Raw genomic sequence first — 20,117 nt, 5'->3', positions numbered from 1 at the left:
TAATAATAATAATAATAATAATAATAATAAAGCTGTGTACTCTCTCCTAGAGTTGTGGTGGCAGGAAAGGTTAGACTTTTAAAGACAAAAATGCTGTCATCTTCTGTCTGAGGTGAGAGTGGGGGAAGGAGGAGGTTTTTATTTTTATTTTTTCTAAGTATACATCATCAAAAACAAAACAAAAAATGCTAAAAACAAAAACAAACAAAAAGCAGAGGAAAAACAAAAACAATTTTTTTTTCTTTTTAAAAGTACAAATAAGTCAGTTTTTCTTCTTAATAGTACATTCCATTACAACTCTTTTACTAAAATGTCCAAGAGTTGGAGGTAGAATATAAATCTTTTAGTATCCACATGAAAGTATCAAAGAAAAGAAGATATGTTCTTTCCCACTGTGTTAGAACCCATGTGTATTTGGTACTATGATTGTTCTTCATAGCAGGTATAATTTCCATCAGAGCTGACAGGGAGGTCAGGCAGAAGCTGAAATATTAATCAGAAATGGAGATACCCAGAACAAAAGATGGGGTGCTAGAAGATAGAATATTACTTAAACCAGAAGGCAGCTGGGGCAGGTGAAAAGAAACATCTGCTGAATACCAAGTAAATCCTAGCTAATTGGGTTTGTTTTTGAGCCCACACAGGACACCTGCTAGGGACTCCCAGAAGTACTCGGTGGTGCTGGTGATGGGAGTAGACTTTCCAGGTAGCTAGATTTCTGTAAAAGCAGGGATTTCAAAGATATATGAGTTACCTGTAGTGAAAACACTTCCACTGGATGGTGGCAGCTCTTGATTCCACCTTAGCCTCATTTCAGTTATTTATAGGGCCTCCATGTTGATTTAACTCTTTTGCAAACTCAGTGAAACATTTCATAAACACCCTTAGGGAAACCTGAAAATTTTAGGAACAGTCATGTCATCATCCACACTGTGAGCTCCAGTCTCAAATGGCCTGACAACTTTCACTCTTGCTGCCCTGGGAACCCTGAGGCCACTGGGTGAATGAACCCAAGCTAGCCTGCTGGTGTATGTGAGGCCACATGGAGGAAAGCCAAGGAATGGTGGCAAACAGCCTCTAACCATCATGTGAGTGAGGCCATCATAGATCATCTAGGTGCCAGTCAACTTGCCAACTTGTCAACGCCCAGAGACAAGAGAGAGCTGAGAAAAATCAGCTGAACTGGCTAAGTAGTCATTCTTTTAAACATCTACATTTTGGGATGGTTTTTTCTGCAGCACAAGCTAATTGATATACCATTAAAATCATGAAGATAGAAAATCTGTGCAGACCTATAACTAGTAAGGAGATTGAATCAGTAATCAAATACCTTCTAACAAAGAAAAGCTCAGGACTACGTGGCCTCCCTGGTGAATTCTACCAAATGGTTAAAGAAGAATTAACACTAAATTTTCTCAAATACTTTAAATGATTGAAGAAGAAGGACCACTTCCAAACTCATTTTATTAGGCCAGTATTTTCCTGATACCAAAACGAGAAAAAAAACACTACAAGAAAAAAAATGTAGGGCAATATCCCTGATGAACATAGGTACAAAAATCCTCAAAATACTGGCAAACTGAACTCAGCTATCCAATTGAAAAGATCATACGTCACGACCAAGTGGGATTTATCACTGGGGTGCAAAGATGGTTTAATATATACAAATCAATAAATGTGATATACCACATTAACAGAATTAAGGAAAAATACCACACAATGATCCTGATGCAGAAAAAGAATTTGATCGAAAATAAAATGAAACAAATTGGAGATTTTCTTTGCTTAAAATCATAAAAAGATCTGGTTCCTTCTGACCTTTCTAGGCTTATCTCTGATCAATCTCTACTTCCTAGTTTCCCTGTAGCAATGTGGAAATATCTCAGTTCTCTGTGTGCACCGTGCTCCTCCTTCCTGTTCCTGTGCTTCTCTTCTACCTCCTTTCCATATCTACCTTCTACTTATCCTTCCAGTGACAGGTCAGATACCACCTCCTCCAGGAAGCCTGATGGGTTGGATGCTTCTCTTCGTGCTCCCCTGATTCAAATTTCCATCACTGCATTTAAGACTTTCTTTTGTGTTATACCCCCCAGATAAACTGCGAGCTTCTTGAGGGCGAGGTGTGTATCTTATTCTCTTGTGTTACCACTGCCTAGCAGGTTGCCTGCCTATCAAATAAACACATGTTCCACATTTTAAGAACATAAAAATGAATAAAACATGGCAGAATGTAGCATCCAAAATTTATGGTTACTTTTTTAACTTGTAGAGATTAATAAACGTCCATAGTTTTTAATCTGTTTATGTCTATGTCTCTGAATTCTGTTTCTCTCCTATCCAAGGAGTCGCTTTCTAATTTATATGGACATTATTGATGCAAACTAAATTAGAAACAAAAAATGAATTTTTTTCCACTTACAACAATTGTAAATAATAATGCTTACATTAAAATGCTAAAAAATGAAAGACTTGGGAGTAAAAATAGTGTCTTTTTCATAATTCTGAACTTAACAGTTGATGAGTTCACCTAGCTTGGCTTCCGAGACAAATTCTGCAATCAGTTTTAAAGTTCTCTCCTGCCCACCAAGCAGTGAGGCTTGTCAGCTTTCAACATTTATGAGCTGCGAATGCTCGTTTTTACTGAAAGTGGTTTGTTAACCTCAGGTAGAGGAGCAAGGCATTTGTGAGGCATTAGAGGTCTATGGAAGCCAGATGAAAAATATTAAAGTGGCAATGATGGGATTCTCAGGTCTGAGAGCAACACACTGAGCTGCATTTTTTTTTCTTTCTGTTGAGTGCTAAGGCAGGTGTCCTCTAGTCTATTAATAAAAAAAAATTACGTATCAAAATTATCAGTTAAGTCCTTTGATTCATTGTGACTCAGAAATCATGCAAATGACAACATATGAGCACATCAATAAGAATGAAGGTGGGAAAGGAGAAAATCCAATGAAAACAAGAGAAATTAAAATCTCTCACAATCACCACCCTAATATCATAAAACAATGGATAAGATACACAACATACGTATCCACTTTGCCCACAGAATTGTGGCAAGGCTGAGTCAGTCTTTCGACAGAAAAAGTTATGAATATTCTGCTTGGAAATCCAGTCTGAAAACAAAGAAAGGAAGTGACTTAGCAGGAGTTTTGCACGAGCTACTCCGTGGACTACGAGACTACCAGCACAGCCATGCAGGCTGAACTACCTGGAATTGCCACTGACTTCCCTTTTAGAAATCACTGGATAATCATTATGCCATATTTCTGAAGTTCGTTTAGGATTTCAAGTTTATCTGTGGGGTATCTATCATGTGGGTCCCAAGCTAAGTCATCCCAGTAGTGATTTTGGAAATGCAGTTTCGAAAATGCTGGATACAAGTGATGGTGTGCTAGGGACTTGGGTAAAAGTGACAGACATTCTTTGTCCTGCTTACAAATAGGACAGTGCTTATTTGGGTAGAGCACAGATAACTGAATAAAATGATAAAGCCAAAATGAGATTGGGCAGCAGGATGCATAATCACTCAAGTGAAATTTTCTTCTCCATTGAAATATAGATTTAACTCAGAAGAAAAAAAATGTGCTTTTTTAAATTTTTTTTTTTTTCTCTTTTCCAAGTCTCTCTGAACTTGGACTGGTGAAATTTGCCAAACTATAGCAATGGGGGCAAGAGGTCCCAGGATGTGGAGGGGGTGACTGGCCATTTGCAGTCAGGCAGCCATGCTCCAAGAAGTTAATTTTATGAAATGGAAGCAGAAGCAAGAGTATAATTTGGTGGCTCAAAGGGAAGTCAAATTTCATAGGATTACATAGATAGTGTCATGACGTCTGTTTCTGTCCAACTGGGTTCCACTTTCAGTTTAGACACTGATCAGAAAGTTGCCGGTTCTGCAAAAGGAAACAAACTAGAACCCCTGCCCTATCCAGAGAAACGTGGAATGGACATGTGCAGAATACTGTCCACACGTGGCCTGTGGCTGAAGAATCATGCCTGGCGTCAAGCACAACAAGAAGTCTTTCTTGGAAAAGTGATAAAACAATAAACAGTGAGCCATTATTAGTGGAGTATTTTAGAAGCAGAGTCTGAGGATAATTAATGTATCAGAAAAGCCATTAAAAAAAGGAAAGAGTAGTAAAGATCCTGACTGTCACTTTCAGAAAACGATCTGTTGTCAGTACCCCTCACCCCTGGAACACGCTGGGGAGAGAACAGGAATCACCTACTGGGAAGTTCTGAGAGCCGCCAGCTTCCTGTGCTGGGGCCAACGGAATGGGCTTCAGTTATCTTAGATAGTTCATCAGGCATCAACTCTAGTACTTATTCATTCAATTGTTCAGTGTTTTCACGATCGGGAACTCCTCCTCAAGGACTGCCTGTACACAACCAGTATAGACAGGTGTCAAACAAGAGCAGTGTGGATGAGGGTCTGCTGGTGGCTTCAGTGGAACTAGCCCCTTAGTGAAGTCATGCAACATGGTGGTTTAGCTGTGCCGTCCAATATGTTAACCACTAGACAGACACATGTGGCAATTTAAATTTAACTGAAATGAATTCAAACTAGATAATATAAAAAAAATTGTGTTCCATCATGTTTGAAGGACTCAATCGCCCCATGTGCCCAGTGGCTTCAGCACTGAACAGCACAGACACCAATTCCATCGTGGCAGAAAGTTCCATTGGACGGAGCTGGAACAGCCTCATCTGGGGAGCGAGACTGGACCCTGAGTGTGCAGCTCCGTGATGGCATGCTTCTGTTTCCTCATGCTTAAAATAAGGCAAAACAGCAGTACCTGTTTCCTGGAGTTCTCAGGAGAATTAAATAAACGCGTTCTTATTTTTATTCATAAATTGTGTAGAATCATGCCTGGCACAGAGCAAATGCAATATCAGTAGTTTTTAAATGAAAGGACATCTGCTTGTCTCTGTTCTATATCGTATATAATTATGCTTATGTTAATTTTTAGTGAAAATGATGCCTAACATTAATTGTGCACTTATTCCTTGCGGGCCAAATGCTTTTCCTGCTTTGTTCAGTTTAAATGTCATTAAAATCTCAGGAGGAAGGATCTGTTACTATTACTTAATAGATCAGGACACTGAGCCCAGAGGTCACTCAGCTAAGAGATTATTTTGAACTCGGCTGATTTTGAACTGGTGCAGCATTTTCTAGTATGATGAGCTACCAGACTGCAAAGTCTATGCTATATTGTCTTTTGTCCTGTAAACTAAAAACAGTACGTGTTTCTTCTGGCTTTAATTCTGAGTTAAAAAATGCTTCAGGGATAACCTATGTAATAGGAATAGCTAATATGTGCCACACACTGGTCTAGAAACCTTACATGTACTAGATTTGTTTAATCACAATAATTCTATGAGATAGGTACTATGCTCACCCCATTATAGCTGGGTAAATTGAGGCTCAGAGAAAACATATTGCCTATGTTCATACAAGTAGTCAGTTCCACAATTAGCCCATTGGGACTCAAATCGTATTTTTCATGTCTTTTTTCTATAACCACATGCTTGCTGCATAGGGTTTTGGTATAGAGTACAAGGGTGTAAAGATTCTTGGCCTATGGGATGCTGCTGCCTGACCAGTGCAGAATAGTTGCTGGTGCTCAAAATGGACAAAGCCAAGTAGTTTCTCTTAAAAGCTTCTGAACTACTTAAATAGGCTATTTCAGTCCTGCGTGCTGTGTGTGCATATCCTGACTCGCCCTTTCCTTGGGGGAAAATAGGGAGAAAAGGACATACATGGAAATGTCCTATTAGCTACTGCATCAAATTGGCAAGCCCTAGGGATCAAAGTGTGTGCGTGCTTCTCAAGCTCAAATCCACAGGACACCTCCCCCACCCCCCCACCCCGCCACACACACACACACCCCTGCATGCTTTCCCGCTCCCCTCTGCATCATCTGGGTACCTGTGAGAAAAGGAAAAGTGATGCATTTGGAAGTTAGATCTAAGCAAAGACCAACTCTGCAGCTCTTAAAATAATTTTCAATGAAATAAAGCGTTCTGAGTCAGAGGATATGACATCCTCATTTGCATGATTCAGAATGGCAGTGACGCCACAGGCAGTCCTTGAGGAGGAGCCCCTGATCATGGAAACACTGAACAATTGAACAGCTACTGGAGTTGGCACCTCATGAACTGTCCGAGATAATTGAAGCCCATTCCGTTGGCCCCAGCACAGGAAGCTGGCGGCTCTCAGAACTTCCCAGTAGGTGATTCCTGTTCCCTCCCCAGCGTTTTCCTGGGGTGGGGGTGGGGAGGGGCTGACAGCAGATAGTTTTCTGAAAGTGACAGGCATTGCTGGGCTTCTTACCCAGAGTTTAAAGTGTTTTGCCCATAAATCACTTTCTTTGGAAAGTCTCAGAATATCCCTATTATATTAAAATGGGAGTTTATAACTTGGTAGCCATGTAGAACAGTGGTCCCCAACCTTTTTGGCACCAGAGACTGGTGCACCTATGAGAATCTAATGACTGATGGTCTGAGGCGGAGCTGAGGTGGTGATGCTAGTGCTGGGGAGCGGCTGCAAATACAGATGAAGCTTCACTTGCTCGCCCACTGCTCACCTCCTGCTCTGTGGCGTGGTTCTTAACAGGCCATGGACTGATAGCAGTCTGCAGCTAGGGAATTGGGGACCTCTGATGTAGAGGAAAAAATCTTTAGGGCATCCCTTGGGAAGCTGTATGCGGAAGGTTATTTTTGTGTCTTGGGATAATGGCCCACAGACTGCATCATATTCTCAAAGAGGGTCTCTGGCCTCTGAAAGTTTGCTTCCTTTTTCCTGATATTTACACAGTTCAGAGATCACAACAAAACCATTATTACATATTATATTAAAGTAGAGTTTCAAAAGCTGGACTGCTAATTCAGTAGCAGGATCCATTGCAAACAGCATCTTCATCTCTTCAAAACAAAACAAAACAAAAAACCTTCAGAGCTCTTACATGTGGATATTTTTAAAACACATGGGAATGTGGGCATGACTGTCATGCTACACTTAACCAATAACAGCCCATTTAGGACTTCCTGTTACGTCTCTTCTATTTCCTAAAAACCTTGCCATAATTTTGAAGAAAATTCTTCTGTGTGTTTTTTAAATAACATTTTCCACCTAACTAGGAGTTTAAAGTCTTGAATATGGATTTTCAGTAGTAAATGATGTCCTTTAAAGATGAGGCATTGAGCATCCTGGCTGATGGGGAGAGCCCAGCTATGTTCACCTGCTCCGCAAGCTTAGGTACACAGGTGCTAGAAGGCTTTTTGATGATTGAGGGATGAATTCCAGACCTCTGTAGAGACCAGCCTCTCCCTCCCTGCACGTGGGTTCAGACTTGCTTCCTCTCAGGTCACATGAAGTAAATACTCTACTGATAGCGATACCAGTTCCCATAATCCCATCCAATATGCGAGCATATCACAATTAGAGTTTGGTTTCTAGTGTTAGAGTAATGTCGTAGATTGCCAAAAATGGGTCAAATCAAGTGTCAATCATGGTAGGAGCCATACAGTGGGAAGAAATGGGACTCCGACTAAAATTTCCTTTTGTGACATATTGACAATGTTATAAACCACCTGAAGCAAGAGAAAATTTGTTAGAACTGATTTAACTTTTCTTCTTTATCCCACTGTCAGACTTCACTGCTTTCCTATGATGATTCATCAAGGAAATATTTATTGCCAATACGTTACAGATTTTGGCTTTGTGTTAGCTACTGTCACTGACTAGACCCAAACTGTACAGAAAGAATTGGAGAGAAGAAGGTATCCTGATGAAGTTTTCCATAAATATAATTTCCTTTCCTCTAAGCCAGAAGTTATAAAGTCAAATAGTTCAATTTCTATGTTGCTGTGGGGGCAGAAAAAGAGAATTAGTAACATTGACATCAGTACCAGACAATGAAAATGCATTCTGCTACTCCTCCCAAAAACTGCTTTCTTCTAAATGGAAAATAGTTGGAAAAACTAAAACAAACAAACGAACAAAAAAACCCCCCAAAACAAAAAAACATGCTTATAATGAGAATGATTGGTTAACAAACTTCTTTTTAAAGAAGTTATTGAATTTTAATAAGTTTTAAAAATTAGATTAGAATGTAAGAATAATCCAATTTCAACTACAATTTTGCTGCTACACCAAATCTCTTTTTTTTCCTATTCATCAAAAATTTCATGTGACAAACTAAAGGTCTCATTTAGAGCCTCTCTACTCAGATTGGTAACAAGCTAGGAGCTTGTTACCAATCTCCACCCCAGACATACAGAACCAGAATCTGCGTTGTAAAGGACTCTCAGGGGATTTGTATGCACATTCAAGTTTGAGAAGCTCTGGTTTAGGGTAATATTTCCTAACCTTAGATGCTCATCGTAATAACCTGTGGGCGAAGCTCTTAAGAAGTATTATAGAGATTCTATTGAGTCTTCAGCTCACTCTCTGGTTTACCAAACTTTCTCTTTGTTTTAGTAAAACATACTGGTGACCACGGCAGGCTGACTGCTCCCAGTTTGTAAGCCATTCTCTAGTATTCCAAAGCATATCTGCACATGCCACTTGATATAGATACTTACTAGGCCTGTGTGTTTGTTCCTAAACCTGCTAATGATACAGTGTAAACTAGTAAGATACGAGTGTGAAGAGAGCGATACTCTTCATTGTCGTATGTGGACAAGGAAACTGTGATTGGAAAAATTGCAAAAATCTAAGAGCTCATGTTCAGATTTCTTTGCAAATGTGTGTAAGTCCTTGGTCTCTCAAAGAAACTAAAACTGGAAATTATAAACCTACCTCGTGAGTATGAAATATGCAATCAATAGGTGTAGATGAGAAAAAATTATTTATGTCAAAAGTGTGGCAAGGTGGAGGCATAAAGAAGTACAAATTAGTAGTTACAAAATAGGCACCAGGAATGTAGAGTAGAGCATAGATATATAGTCAATATTACTGTAGTGGCTGTGTGTAGAGCCAGCTGAGTGCTGGAGTAATCAGGGAGATCACTTCTTGGATTGTGTAAATGTCTACCTTTTTTAAATTAAAAAAAATGGTGTGGCAAATGGATATATTTATATGTTTTAGTTTCATATAAACTATCGTACCTTAAAGATGTGTATATGCCATATTTCTTCTGAGTTTTTGCTTTCTGCCACGTTTGTGTTGAACAAATAGAATGCCAGTTATAATTTGGTTGGTTAAGGGGGTTTTTACTACACATATTCCTGGATCTTATCCCAGACCGCTGAATTAGGGTGGGACTCGGAATATGTATTTTTGAAAAGATCTGGCAATCGGTTTTGGAAATTATTGAATTAGAGAATTCTGACTGACCAACCAACAGTTACAGAAGTAGGAAAATTTCAACAGGTTTAGATATTTCAAAAATGTTACTAACACATTTGCTAAAGAATTTCCAGAACTTTAATAATCATAATAAAAAAGCCTCAGCTGATTCCACAGATAACATCTTGAATATTGTCTGCATATCCTGGTATGTTTTTGAAGTTTTCCTGGGCCTGAATCAGCTGGCCCCTCCAAAACAGTCCATCTATAAACCAGGAAAAGGGAGAGCTGGAATTGTGGTCAAATTCCCCCATGTCAGTTTCAGAGTATGGAAATCTCCTTCTGTACACCCATCCACTGACGCTGGTCCGAGAGGCACACATATTTTTTTTTTTTGGAGAGACTTGTTACTCTCGTTAGTAACTTCCTGTCAATTGACATAGGAAACTGAGAACAGGATTTCAAGGACACTAAGTGATGTTGATTCTCACTGGACTAGTGGACTGAGTTTGTCCTTTGACCACCTGATCTGGTTTATCTGTTCACTATATATATATCTGTTTTATCTGGTTTATCTGTTCTATATATATATAAACCTATATATATATATACATACATACGTATATATATATATATATACACATGTACATACATACACACACACACACACACACAAACCCTGATAACTAAGTTAAACAGAAAACTTTAAACTAATTATCAAAGTGTTTCCCATAAAAAGCTAAAATAGGAAAATAATTTTTATATTAACAGAGAAATAAGTTTAAGATTAACCTGTCATATAAGATAATATGTTCTCATGGATCACAATGTGCTTTATTACTTATATACATATCATCTTGTTTTGATAATAATGATTTTACAACTCCCCAAGTCAGGCATTTCTTTCTATATACTACCTATTTTATTTTGTAAGATGTACAGCTCAGTAAGGCATATATATATTACATTGTGTGTTCACTGCCCATATTTAGATTTCTTTCTGTCACCACATATTTGACCTTTTTTACCCCATCTACCTCCCCTCTCCCCTCTTCATTCCCCCCTCCCCCCTACCCTCTGGTAACCACTAGTCTATCGTCCATGTCCATGAGTTGCTTTGTTTGTCCTGTTTGTTGCTTTTAGGTTTATATCCCACATATAAGTGATATCATGTGGTTTTCAACTTTTTCTGTCTGGCTTCAAATATGATGTTTTAAGTGAGCTGTCTTTTGGACCTGTCACCCAGCTTGTAATTGACTCTCATAGCTACTCTGCGTAGTTCAAATGTTTGGCTATCAGATACACACCCAATGTCCACAAGTGCATTTGCTTTCATCAGGACGCTTACTTTGGAAATTCACATTCTGGCTCTTTTAGATGAGAAATGCCATGATTTATTTTGATTTTCAGGGCCCAGGTTGCTTGACATAGAGGTAATTACTTGACAATAATAGCCTTGGGTACACTTAATTAGAACATTAAACAAACCACAGTGCCTTCTCCCCTATCCCCGAATCTGTCTGCATAGTTATAATTTAGATCCCACCTCCTCTTCTCTGTCTACCAGTGAGACTTCAGAGAAAGAGGCACCCCAAATTTGAGCGCACTGAATGTTAAATGTCTCTGGGAAGCAAACTACCGAGACTTTAAGGTAAATTTAATAGTTTCTCACATTGAGCAAGTTTTTCCTAGTCTCTCTGGATGTTGAAAGTCATTGTGTGTGAGGTGGGGTGAGTGAGGAGGGCTTTACTTAAAAAATCTGGATCCCAGGTCTCTTTTTTCAGAGATTTCCACTCACTAGCTCTGTTTCAGGGTTTATTTCATTCTGATGTCCTATGAATAGCAATGCTCAGTAAATGATGACACATAACATCGAAGTACAAAGTTGAAGCATGCTAAATGTTCCCTGTGATTCTGAAAAAGCCAATACGTTATATGATATGCGATGCCCACATGTTCTAACCAGCAAGACTATTAAAGAAGACTGTTGTGCAAAAATTGTGATCTCATCTGGACGCATAAGAATACTAAAAAATCCAAAATTTATTATAACATAGTAACGATAAGCAATTCTTAACTCACAATAGATGTGAAGATCCATTAACATCAGTCTTGAAACTATAAAATAGAAACACAATATTTTGGGAATTTTTAACTAAAAATACCATTAAGTTTGCATGTTAAGTAAAAAGGCAGTAAGCTTCATATATTCTGTATATATGTGTATATATCTATTGTATATAAATATACATATGTATGTATATACACATATGTGTAAATTCAGACATGTTATGCATACATATGTGTATATACACACATTTATATATGTCTAGGTACAGAGATTACACTAGGTATAGGATGTTTATGAACTATACTTGACTTAAGTTAATGTCAGCATTTGAAACTTCAAAACCTGTTCAAATAAAAGAGAACTTACAAGTCATTGATTGAAAATGCTTCATGTTATACCTCGGGACACTGAAACTTGGGGAAGCTAAAATAGTTATTGTTGGAGCAAGGGTAAAAGCTTACTGTATATGTTTTCTTCAGAGCGCATTTTTCTTTAAAACCAACTTAATTGAAGTAACGTTTACATGCAATAAAATGCACGCATTTTAAAAATACAGTTCAATGAGCGTTGACAAATGTTTGCACTTGTTATAACCATTATCCTAATCAAAATATGTAACACTTCCTTAACCCCAAAACTCGCCCTGTCCTCCTTTGCAGTCAATCACCTACATCCTCAGCCCCAGGCAACTGCTGCTCAGAGTTCTATCACTGTAGATTACTTTTGCCTGTTTTAGAATCTCATGGAATCATACAATATGTACTCTTTCCTGTGCTGACATCTTTGTTCAGAATAATGTTTCTCTAATGAATTCATGTCATTGCTCATTCCAGTAGTTTGTTCCTTTTTATTGATGAACAGTATTTTATTAACAGACTATGCCATAATTGGCTTAGTCACTCACCTCTTAATCTACATTTGAATCGTTCATTGTTTTGTTATTATAAATAAAGCTGCCACCAACATTCGTATACAAGTGTTTCTATGGAAATATAGTTTTGTTTCTCTGGATTAAGTACAAAGGAGCAGAATTGTTGTGTCACATGTTAGTAGATGAGTGCATTTGAAGCATTTTATTGTTATTTTTAATTGAGATATATTTGACAATTAAGAATTGTATATAGTTAAAGTGTACTGTATATATAAAGCTAGTTGGCATATCGAGCGCCTCAGTCACCACTGTCCCCAACTTCTTTTTTTCTGTTAATTAGTGATCTTGAACATCCTTTTATGTGCTTGTTGGCCATTTGTATTTCCTCTTCTACTTGTTTTGCCCAAATCTTTATTGAATTGTTTGTCTTATTATTAAGTTGTAAGAGTTCTTTATATTATGATATAAACCCTTTTTTTGAATATATGTCTTTCAAATATTTGCTTCTAGTTTGTGATTGCCTTACCATTTTCTTAATAGTGGATTAAACACATATTTTTAGTATATTTTATTTGCTCCATTGGCTTCTTAGTTATACTTCTTTTATATTTTTTTTAAAGTAATTTTTAGTAGTTGCTGTATGCCTAAAACTTATCCAAGTCTATTTAGAATCAATGAATGTTAAGCTACTTCACACTTTATAGTTCGTAGTTAATGTGCTTATCAATTCTCAATGCAATAGCCTTACAGTATTATAATTCTGTTTCCCGTTCCACCCATCCTTTGTGCCATTTTGTGGTACCTTTTACTTCTGAAGTAAAAAGTCCACCTTTTAATGCTATTATTTTTGCTTTAAAAAGTGAATTGTCTTTCTAAGGAAATTACAAGAGCAACAACAAAGAGGCCTTTTATATTTACCCATCTACTTACCTTTTCTGGTCTTCTATTCTTGTAGATTTGAGTTTCTGTCTGGCATTATTATTTTTCTTTTTTCCAGCAGCTTTAAGAATATTCTTTTAACATTTCTTCTAGAGTGCATATTTGATGCTGACGAATTCTTTCAGTTTTTATATATCTTAAAAAGCATTTTTTGATTCTTACTTTCCAAGGATATTTTAATGGATATGTTTATCCTTGTAGTATTTCTGGTGTTCTCTATTCCTCTGTGTAAATTCATTTTTCCATCTAATATCATTTTCTATCTACCTAAAGAACTTCCTTTAACATTCTTTGAGTATGAGTCTGCCGATGATAAATTGCTTAAATATTTCTATGTCTGAACAAGTCTTTATTTAACCATCATTTTTGAAAGACATTTTTGATAGATATAGAAATGTGGATTGATATTTTTTTTCTTTCAAGACCGTGAGGGTGTTTCTCCTCTCTCTTCTCACTTCTGAAGAGAAATCTATCATTCTTATGTTTGTTCTTCTCAATGTAATATTTCTTTTACTCTGGTTGCTTTTCAAAAATATTTTGTGCATCACTCATTTTGTGCAATGTGATTATGATATCCCTTGCTGTAGTTTTCTTCATGTTTCTGGTGCTTGAGTTTTCTTTAACTTCTTGGATCTGTTGGCTTATAGATTTTATTAATTTTGGAAATAAGTTGGCCATTAAGTCTCTAAATATTTTTCTATATTTCCTTTCTCTCTCTTTTACTTATTATTCTCCAATTTCACACATATTAGGCTGCTTGAAGTTGTCCCACAGCTCTCTGATGCTCTGTTCATTTTTAATTTGGGGGGATTCTTTGTTCTATGCTTCATATTAATTTCTATCTATATGACTTTAACTTTACTAAATTTTGCATCTATGATATCTAATTAACTATTAATTGCATCCAGTACTTTGTCCTATGAATTACCTGCTTTGGTCTTTCTCAGATATGCATCCTTAACTCAGAGAGTCAGCTAATCTCTGCCTATGATCTTGCTCATCGATCCTTGCTCTAGAAGAATTTCTCAAGGTAATAATCTTGGCAATTGTTTTTAATCTCTCATTTCTTGTTGCCTGATAGCCAGTTATTAGACACTGTCACTTTGTATATTTTTCCTGTTTTTGGTTTTCCTAGTGGGAGGATAAATTGGTCCCTACTACTCTATCTTGGCCAGAAGTGGAAATCTCTTAATTGCTTTTTCATTTTGCTTTTTAAAGTTTGAGGTATTTTAAAAACAACTTTCAAGCCATTTATAGGTTTAATTCTAATTAATAATAGCAATAATAACAATACTTTATATTTGTATAGTGTCTCAAAGCTTACGCGATATTTTCAGTCTTTTAAAAATTTTAATAATTATGGCATATTTATTTGATATATAAGGTAATAGAAAGAATCTCTTTGAGCTTCAGTTTTCTCATAAGCAAAATGAATGACTTGAACTGGAATATCTTTAGGGTTCCTGCATGTTATAATATTTTTAAAAGTCTCCCCAAAGTATGTTTTTATTGCTGGGCTTGTTTTAATATGAGTTCCATAAATATCTGTTAAGAACCACTCTCCTTTGGAATAGCCAATTTTTTGAATAAATCTTTTCCTGAAATAAACCTTATTCTTGAAACACAATAGCTCTGCAAAAGAACTTACCTGTTTATTTTTCATCTAATTCTTCATTATTTTCTACTGATGTGTAACCAGAGCTCAGTAGTGATGTCATTCTTCTTCAGTTGATTTCAATAAGTTGGGTGAATAGCTTAGCAAGTAGATTCGTAAAAGGCTAAGTCTCATTTTAATAATGAGCCAAAATATGGTAAATATAAATCTATCTATTCACCAACCAGCCAGAAGTGGTTAGGCCCTGCCTTTCCTCCCAAGTTCAGCTGAACTATGACGTCTATGGGTTTATTCTGCTTAGTACAGGAGAAGCCCATACCTATCACAGAGTGTGGTCTATAGCTGGTCTTTTTGGTGTTTGGTGTAGTCACACTGAATTGTGGGTCAGTGTCAGTGCCCCAGGTGCAAATGGCTCATGCACCCTCTAGTTTGTTGTGATTTTCTGCCTTAGGTTCTGGTTAGTGCTCCTAGTCCTCACTGGGCCCTATTCCAGACTCTAGCCCACTGAGCCAGGGACTAGATAGTCTTCTCAGTTCTTTCCAGAGTCCTTCTCTGGAGTCTCTGGATCTTAAATGTTCAGAGTCACATGTTAGGAAACCGATATAAACTGGACCATTGACTTGGAATAGTGATGGCACTAGACATATAACTTTGAGTGTGGTCACTGCCTAGAACCACTGTGGTCACCTTCCTCTTATTAGATTGGTATTCCTCTTGGATGTCAGCAGCAAACAGACCACACATCTCTGTTTTATCCTTATTCTTTTATCCTTTATTATAGATACAAGTGAAAGAATGTAACTTCTTATGTCTTATAGAGAGAATGCTTGATTTAGAACTATGTCAAATAACAAATTTTATGGGTAAGATGCTGGGGCATCTTATTGGATAGAAGAGACTACTTCACCATAGCATTCAAAATTCCTATAATTTACTTTGGCATACACTTTCTCCGAAGTTCTGGATAAAATTCTAATGTAACTTTTTCTCTGTACTTTTGGTTTTACAAAGACTAAAAATGAACAAAGACTAAAAATTTTACAAAGACTAAAAATTTGTTGTTATTTGTTTCTTTGTGGAAGAAGGATCATAAATTTTAGTTAATACAGTTAACAAACATAAATGAAAGTAGTTTGCTAATAAGACAGTAACATTTTTGAGTTTCACAGACTTCTAGTTTTTCCTTGCTCATGAATCTGAAACTGCAGGCATTTACTTGGCACTGCAAGTTGGCATTCGGATTTTAAGAGACATTTCCTTAGATTTACTGAGTCATATGGTGTTTATCTCGGATTATGGTTTGTGGGAATTGTAGTTTCTTAATGTTCCATTGATTTGTGTGTTATCTTTGGTCCTTAGCAACCCAAACCAGAATTAAAACCATATTACTTTAATAAGAACATTAATTATTGTTGACAATGGAGAAGAAAGGAAAGAATGAAATCAATGGTTCTCTATTCAGCCCTCTTGCAATGAAGATGGTCTGCCCACGCTGTGTTTTAAAGGACTCCAAAAGAAGGCGAAATTAAGAAAAGTACGTATGAAATGAAGATTTTTATGGTAGCCAATGGTAGGAAAGAGTAAGAGCTCTTTTGCTAGTTTATGTTAGTATATTTGGAAAAATGCTAATGGGCAGTAAAATGAATGTTTCACAAATGTAATCTGTTATAATGTCATGTGATTTTATGAAAATGAATTCAGTTTACAAAATGATAGTAAATTTGCTCTGGCTTCGATTTGTTATTTCAATTTCTTTATGCCACCTTATGGTATTACTTTATGTGCTCTTAAAGATATGTAGCCAGAAAATGACTTCCCATAAGACATAAAATTATATTAGCTACCTCTAATCTTCACATTTATTTGAAACCAGTGTATTAGTTTGCCAGGGCTTCCATAATAAGGTACCACAGCCTGGGTGGCTTAAACAACAGAAATGTGTTTTCTCATAATACTGGAGGCTAGGAGTCTGAAATCAAGGTATTAATAAGATTGGTTTCTAGTGAGGGCTGTGAGAGAAGGATCTGTTTCAGGCCTCTCTTCCTTGGCTTGTTGATGGATATGTTTTCCTTGTGTCTTCCCATTATCTTCCCTCTGTAGCTATCTATGTCCAAATTCACCCTTCTTACAAGGACATCAGTTATTTTGGATTGGGGCCCAACTTAATATCTTTATTTTTAATTAATCACTTCTGTTAATTCACTATCTCTAAATATAGTCACATTCTGAGGTACTGTAGGACTTTACAATAAATTTTGGGGGAAACACAATTCAGCCCCTAATACCTGGTGTGCATGGAATATCCCATGAAAAAGTAAGTTTATTATTATATATAAACTTAAGCTCAGAAATTTTAAGAAATAAAGTCTAATTTTTCACTGTTATAACTGTTAAAAATATTCACTAGTCTTGAGTTGATGTGTGCCAACGTACAGTCAAAAAGTAAAAATACTCACTTGAGGGCAAGTGTTCTTATGCCAAGTGCAAGTATGAGACAGGGTTTATAGGATCATTGACGGATTAAAAACTATATCAGTTTACATAGATATTTTAGCGGAAAAGGAGATCAATCCAAAATATAAAGTTAAAAGAGGTTCACCTGTGATTAACCAGTATTTAACCAGTGAACATGGCTTTGTTCTAATAATCAATTCAGAACAAGATTCCACGTTGAGTTTTTACACAAATCTTTTGTTCATACTAGAATAATTTAGAAGTATAAAACAATGAATTATGTGTCAACATATAAACCATTAATCAAGGAATAAGTGCACAGTAATTACAAGAAAATAGGCCAGCAAATTCCTCTTGTGAGAAGTTCAAGCAAAAAAACATTTTTTGTTTTTGTGGATATAGGGTTGCAAGTCATGAAACCCAAATATTTTATTTTGAAAAGTGAGGTAGCTGAAAGAAGAAACTTATGAAGACTTTGAAATTCTTAAGTGACATTTTAAGCAAAACTAATTTTAATATGCTTATTGCACCATTCATGCCATAACATTTAAATTCCTATCCTAATTTTGATGCCACTCAGTTTTATTCTTCCTGTTATTCTTTTTATGTTTAAGACACTCGAGAATTCCAAATAGCAGAATATTAGACATTGGTTAGACATTTGTTTTGCCGTTTGCAGGAATAGCCTGTCATTTTAATTGAAGAGCTTTTGAAATATTATTTCTTCCAGGCATTGAATGAGAAAATGCTATGTAATGGGCTCCTAGGGTGATTAGAATCAGCAGATTCTTTGGATCGCGAACAACTGATTTTTGCCTGCCTTCATATGGAATGGTCAAATGCTTTGCAGAGCAGAGAGAAGTGTTATAACTAGAGGTGGCATATCCTAAAACATATAACAATGATTGGCTAATTGGGGGCCCAACAGTAAATAGTTTTGGAATGTGAAATGAAGGCAGTGAGAGATTTGGCTTCATTTGATTATGGGTACTTAAGGCTCTTCAGTATAAAATCAACACAAAATTATATATTCTTAGCATGTCACACAAGATCCTTCAGTATTTGGTCTCTCCCTCTCCAGCCTCATTTCGTACTGTTTTCTCTTTTTCCCTCTACTCCAGCCCTACTTGACTTGTTTTAATTCCTCAATGCTAAACTACTTCCTACCTCAGGACCTTTGCACAAGTGGTACCTATCCTTGGCAGGTTCTTCTTCCAGATCTTAGCATAAATGTAACTTTTCTTAGCAAGGGTATTCTGGACCACCCAATTCAAGTTAACCACTAAGTCACTCTCCGACTTATCTCCTTGTTGTACTTCTCTGCCTGGCTTTGATGTCCATGTCATGTTTTTCTTGCTATTTTTTTTACTAGCTAATTGTCTGTGGCCACCTCACTGAATTTTAAACTGTATGAGCCAGGAACTTATCTATCTTGTTATTACTGTACTTCCAGTGCCTTCAAAACTACTTGGCACATAGTAGTTTCTCGTTTAATATTTTACTCCCTGCCACCCTGGTTAGATATGATCCTGAGGATGTTTTGAGTTCTTAGAGTTAGAAAGAGGCAAACTGTAATCCATCTGGAGATAAGAAACAAATAAAAAAAGCTATAGAAAACCATGCGATGGGAGGAACTGGAAATATTCAACCCGAAAACATATGAAAGACCAGGAAATAAAAAAGGAAGTTATAATATGAACATAGTATTCAACTTATTAAAAGAAATAATTTTCTGATAATTTTGAGATGTCCCACAATAGAAGTATCCAGCACAGGAAATTTTCATATAAAAACTGCATAGCCATGCATCAGGGAAGTTTTAGAAAGAATTTTGAAGGTTATAAAATTAAAAGACCTCTATAGTTTCTTACAAATCTAATATATTATCATTGTAAAATAAAATAAGTTTTCATACAAAAACCTCAATTTCTTCTCAAATCTAAAATGTGAACAGAGAGTTTTATTTTATTAAAACAACGCAAAACAAGAAACTAAAATGAATGAGATGAAGTCAACAATATTTTTAAATATCTTGCTTATTTGATGGTTCCCGTCATGGTATCTTTAGTGAATACTTTTAAGCGAGATTCGTCCCTGGTATTGGTAGATGTAATTCTTTATTTCAAATAATTTTTTTGGTCTTTCAGTTGCAGGGATTCTTGTTATATTTGTTGAAAATTGTCATTTTAGAACTTCTCATGGTATGTGTGAGAAATAGCTTGTTTCCAAAGTAAAAGAGGAGTTAGCCATTTCTTTGTTGCTTGTTTCATTAGTACTGTCTTTGATCCCCAAGAATCTTTTTTAAAGCTACTTTCCCACTTTGTGAAGATTACAACAATTATGGCTGGATATCTTGATCCATTTGATCAATAAGTTGAAAGTGATAAAATTAATGATGTTTCCACTGCCAACACGTATTTATTATGATGTGCCCCCTCTTCAAATTTCATATCCTTAAGATACCTGATATATGGACCCAGTGAGATGCCATTATTTGTGCTTTATATATTAATTGAGATTAATTTTTCCTTTTTGATATAAAAATCAATATAACTTGTTATATGCTCTTATATATCAGTGGGTTATGTTGTACCTCCTTTCATTTATGTATCCCACCTTGGAGATCACTCCTTCAGCTCCAGAAAGCACATGATATTAAAAATGTAAGGATAATTGAAAAACCTTTTCAATTCAAACCTAATTATAATGTATTAGTGAATAAGACCCCAGCCTTGCAGAAGGCAAATTTGAGATTCCATGTTAGATGGGTCATAATTCTAGTGACATCATTTTGGGTCTTCTAATACCAAATTCAAACAAGGAACCACATAAAAGTGCTCCTGCTCCAGACTTTGAAATAAACACAAGGCCCAATAAA

At 36.3% G+C, this 20,117-nt stretch overlaps 1 long non-coding RNA gene across 5 annotated transcripts in view; it reads left to right on the top strand.

Moving 5' to 3' along the window:
- LOC107195419 overlaps positions 1-20,117 on the top strand; it is a 279,224-nt gene that overhangs the window by 168,804 nt on the left and 90,303 nt on the right. For 3 of the 5 annotated variants that reach the window (XR_003045213.1, XR_003045215.1, XR_003045211.1), the window contains one exon: positions 16,145-16,497. The exons of the other annotated variants lie outside the window; for them this stretch is intronic. This is a non-coding gene — a long non-coding RNA (uncharacterized LOC107195419). Of the gene's footprint in view, positions 1-16,144; positions 16,498-20,117 lie in introns of those variants that run through there. 5 annotated transcript variants of the gene reach the window in all.

This window comes from Pteropus alecto, unplaced genomic scaffold (assembly GCF_000325575.1).
Source record: "Pteropus alecto unplaced genomic scaffold, ASM32557v1 scaffold81, whole genome shotgun sequence".
Lineage (NCBI taxonomy): Eukaryota > Metazoa > Chordata > Mammalia > Chiroptera > Pteropodidae > Pteropus > Pteropus alecto.
Note: the sequence above shows the minus strand (reverse complement) of the source record. Positions and strands in the feature narration are given on the sequence as shown.